Source organism: Malus domestica, chromosome 07, assembly GCF_042453785.1.
Source record: "Malus domestica chromosome 07, GDT2T_hap1".
NCBI lineage: Eukaryota > Viridiplantae > Streptophyta > Magnoliopsida > Rosales > Rosaceae > Malus > Malus domestica.
In genome coordinates this window covers 12,576,081-12,581,179 of record NC_091667.1, presented here as the reverse complement: position 1 = coordinate 12,581,179, position 5,099 = coordinate 12,576,081, and the positions used below count along the sequence as shown (strand labels likewise).

At 37.2% G+C, this 5,099-nt stretch overlaps 1 long non-coding RNA gene across 1 annotated transcript; it reads left to right on the top strand.

Annotated features, from left to right (window-relative positions):
- The first annotated feature begins 2,784 nt into the window (after nt 1–2,784).
- LOC139197378 (uncharacterized) lies at nt 2,785–4,190 on the top strand. Its single transcript, XR_011582738.1, has 6 exons — nt 2,785–2,924; nt 3,017–3,145; nt 3,271–3,348; nt 3,441–3,535; nt 3,639–3,737; nt 3,858–4,190. It is a non-coding gene; the product is annotated as an uncharacterized lncRNA (long non-coding RNA).
- Nucleotides 4,191–5,099: the final 909 nt, after the last annotated feature.

Here is a 5,099-nt window from a genome sequence, read left to right as displayed (position 1 = left end):
ACCTATTACTTATGATCTACACATACCACTTTGAAGGTTAGATTTTCCTAATTCATATTCTACTTGGAACCTCCAACGTAGAACGTATATCTAACATGCAACCCGTCCGGACGTTCGGATCAAATATGAACATGAAAGACTCATTATGCTTTATGAAAATCCTTTGAAAAACCATGCAATCCTTAAGACGTGATATTCATCCTAAGAGAAATTACAATTATTAATCACAAGAAGCCATCGTCAATTTCAGGGAACCTTCCGACCAAAATTGCATCAAATTACTTTTCTAAAGATCCTAATGGTGATCAGGCATTACGACAATTAGATAGTTTTTATCCCGGTGATTAACAATTCAAAGTACGCATGCAATCGATCATAAGCAATTAAATAAAAATCACATATTCATGCTAAGGCTCAAGGCTTCGCCCTAGCAACAGAAATTAGTTCCGCATATTCATAATTGAAATCATAGAAAATATTCTTAAGAAAAAGATTGAAAACACCTTCAAGTAGAAAATCTTCAAAACCCTAGCACTTCTCTCTGTCTCCAATATTGCATAAAATAAAGCGTCCCCTAAAACTGTAGACGGCTAAGCAATATATTTGCTAAGCCACCACAAAAACCCTAGCCCACTAAAATTAATAAAAACCCTAAATAAAAATAGTAAAATTCGTCTAAAATCTGAACAGCCACGTTTTGGCCCAAAAGCTGCTCCAAAACTGGCCCAATATAGCTAGATTTGATGTTTGGAATATTCTGAACACTTTTCCAGAAGGCCACGAACCCATCCGAGGTCATCTTGGGCTCCAAAAACGTCATTTAAGCCCAAAAACGTCACTTTCCAGCACTGCGCACGGCTTCTTTATTTCATCGCCAGAAAATAACTGCTTGGTGGAAAAATCCCATATTTTGATACGATCAAGCTAATTGACTCACGAACGTCCTCCAATTGGAATTACTCCAAAATTCGTCCATTTGGTCCTGTTTTGCTCCAGAGGAAGTCGAAAGTCCTATATTGAAAATACAATTCAAAGTATCAAAATTCTTCCAATATATTAACCAAAATATACTAAGATTAGGGTAAAATATATAATATAAAATCTACTCATCAAATACCCCCAAACTTAGCTTTTTGCTTGTCCTCAAGCAAAACAAGACTCAAACAAAAATAAAAACTTAACAAACTAACTAGCTAAAATTAACTGACAAAAATTTTCACCTTCAAAGTTGCAATCCATAGCAAATTTTAAAAACTAGAACATCTTTTCAAAAGTTCCAACCAATCCCACCACAGAGTCTAAGCCATTTAGAATCAATTAGAAAAGAATTCACAAACTTCCTTTGGTGTAAAGTGAACCAACATAATTAAGGAGACTCGACTAAAACCCTTACCTCTCGTCCTTATTTATTTCACACATAGTAACTTTAAGTATAACTCTCTTTCTTTTTCTTTTTTTTTCTTTTTCACTTTTTTTTTTTTCATATATAACATTTTTTTTTTCTCCAGTAACAGTAGTGGTCGTGCAATGTCGGTTTACTTAAGCTTTCGATCCAACCCATGTAGCGAGCTTTAGGTCAATGACTCCCAAACCACTAGGGCTTTAGGACACTAGGTGTAGAACACCCCTAAGGACTTATTAACCCGAGCTGAAAAGGCTACGAAACCAACTAACCACCCTGCCTCATGCCAAAACTCTACCGTTTGACGCGAGAATCACTGCTGATTAGGCAGGACTGGCCCGGTTACTAGGCAGAACCTCGGGTGAGACAATTATTACTTTATTTATTTATTTAATTTTTTTTTTCACACTAATAACTGACTTTACTTAAAATAAAAAATAAAAAAATAAAAATAAACTTAGACTAAAAGCAAGTATTTCAATCTCACTCCCCACAAACCATGTTGGTGTGATGTGCACAGTTCAAAGTATAATTCATGAATTAGTGTCTAAGCAACGATAAATAGAAAAGACTCTAATGTGGGATTAATCTTTACCATGTCCATTTGTTCTAACGTTTAAAATAATCTATGGATATTAACTTAACAAGAATGAAAAAAATTTTAAACGGACACAATAATAAAAATAAAAAAAAAACTAAAATTTACTTTCCCACCCCCAAACTTATTTCACACTTTGTCCTCAAGGTGTGGAAACTAAAATAAAAAAAATGACAAAAATAAAATAAACTTAAACGAACAAAAATAATTATAACAAGGAAAAGTAGTAACAAGAACCAAAGAAAAAGAAAAAGACTACCTGGCTTTGGAAGTGACGTTGTGGTTGATATAAGTGTGGCCAAATAAACGCCACGCAAAGCCCATGCAATGAAAACCTGCCAACACGCCAGAATGGGGCGTGCAGCATCAGGCTGCCTTGAATTTGAAACCAGCAGGGTATCACATGGTCCATCATGGCCTGACAAGGCCTCGAACACCATACTCAAACATTGGATTCCTGGGAAATGAAAGGGTTCCGCGTGCAATTTGAAATTTTTTTTTTTTTTTTTTTTTTTTTTTTTTTTTTTTTCTTTGGCAGACCTTGAGCACCGCGCCCTCCTACTCTCTGCATTTGATTAAAACCAAGAGCCAAACGGCTCTTTATTTTCCCATTGCACACAGCTGTCTCGGACAAACAATAAAAATGCCAGATTTGTACACGTGTCGCGCATCCGTGTCACCACACCTTAGGATTCCAAATAAACGGTTAAGATCAATCCCATGTGCCCATCTTTCTCTCCATACAAACCTTCCATTTTCCTCAAACCCCATTTTTCTTCCGTCCCATTTTTTTCACATTGCTTTCGGACCCCATTTCTCTGCTCTCTCTTCGCAGCCCCCATCCGTAACCATCCATAATCCAACAACAACACACCTCCGTGAGACCCATCCGTGGTGGAAAATCGGAACAACTGAAACCCAAAGGTAAAATCATCCTCCAATCTTTTGTTTTCATGTCTCAGATTTATTTGTTTTAGAGAAATAGAACTAAATCTAACACATGCATGTCGTTTTAGCTGTGGGAGGACCCCCCACATTTCGAATCCGAGACAAAAACACCCTGAATCGCCGTCTCAACTCCACAAAATCATGTCTCCCAAGCCTCAAGACATCAGAAATTTGAGTACCATTTTGCACATGCCACGGTAATCACTCTTACCTAGTTCAAGATCCATGTCTCTTAGCTGGCGAAAAAAAAAAAAAAAAACTTGGCAAGTTATATTTGTGTGATGAGTCTCTGAAGAAGCTTACACAATTTTTTTTTCTGTAGTAGGTGTCCGAGATGCACAAAGAGACAGAAGAGACAAAGTCGAAAAGTTTCCAAACTCACGGATCTGCAAATGTTGAGGTAAAACCCGTAACCCTTTTTATTGATGGACTATGATCTGATACTTGAAAAATAACCACCACTGTGACTGAAAAATTTTCCCTCAACTCCAGCGCACAACTGAAGGACAACAACCTTGAGCTTCCGGTCCAATGGTTCCTGAAGGCAGCATAAATGACAAATGTCTTGGCCTCTGCAAATAAGTAAGGTAACGATCTTGTACTCCGTTCATGATGGATTCCATTCCGTGAGACCGTTGAGTCATTATACCTTCCTGTAATTAAACTGGTGTGGTATGTTTGTAAAACAAGCGGATCCATGACAGATCCGAAAGAAAGAATGCTCAACTGGATATCCATCAGACAAAAGGCAGGACACATCGCAACAGCCATGACTTAGCAACCTTGAAGGTAGAAACACTCATCCCAGCAGAAACTATGACTTTCACAATATTGTGTGGTTTTCAAAAAAATGTTTTTTTTTTCTGTGTCTCAACATAGTCTCATATTGGTGTGCTCTGTGCGATATAGGCGGATCACTGATAGATCCGAGGGAAAGAAAAGGGTGGACAAAGATCATCTTCAATAGACAAACGGTACAAGCTGCCAAGAGCCCAGATCGGTGAATCTGGGAGGTAACATTTCGTATCCTTGCAAGTGGAATTGTTGTAGATCTGGTAATAATAGCTGTACTCAGTTCTGTGGTGTATGGATCTGTGATTTAATTGCGCTTCCTCCATGCATCGCAAAACTGAGCTGCAGAAATTAACTGCTCTAAATTCTGTTTATGTGCTGGATCTGCAACAATCACCCCCAAACTTGCATCTGTGAATGACTTTTTATGTTGACTGCTTTCAATTTCCAGCATAGTGTAGATGTGGTTGATGTGAACGATAGACTTGCTGCTGGGTGCAGGATTCCAGCATAGGACGCGTTTTATTTTCCACGTTCGCAACCTGCAATTAACCAATATGCGTTAAAAATTGAAAATAAAAATAAAAATAAAATGGGTAAATAAAATCAACTCGCAATCTTCAATTTTTTTTTTTTTTTTTGAATTTTTTTTTTTTTTTATTCGTTTTTTATATTTTTATTGATTTAGGTATGCTTTTTTTTTTTTTTTTTTTTTTTTAAATATATATATATATATATATATATATATATATATATATATTAATGAGAAAATCAAACAAAAATTAAAATTAGGAAAGAGTTAGAAAAATTGGGTTGCCTCCCAAATAAGCGCTTTATTTTAAGTCTGTAGCTAGACGTTGCGGAAGTCTGGTGGTTAGATCACTGGTGCCTTCAGAGTCAAAGACTCGTATCCCGTATCAAATGGCGACTCCACGTATGGTTTCAGCCTGTGACCATTCACCTTGAATGTGTTGCCTTGAGCCCCATTAGATATTTCAACTGCCCCATGAGGAAAGATTTTAGTAACCAAATACGGCCCAGTCCAGCGAGATTTCAATTTCCCTGGAAACAACTTAAGCCTTGAACTGAATAGCAACACCTTTTGCCCTGGCTGGAATTCTTTGCGTAAAATTTGACTATCATGAAACGCCTTAGTTCTTTCCTTGTAGATGCGAGAACTTTCATAAGCACCCCGACGAATTTCCTGCAGCTCATTGAGCTGCAGTTTACGTTGCTCTCCGGCTGAGTCATATGAAAAATTTAACTCTTTAATTGCCCAGTACACCTTATGCTCAAGCTCCATAGGTAGATGACATGCTTTTCCATAAACGAGTCGAAATGGGGACATCCTAATAGGAG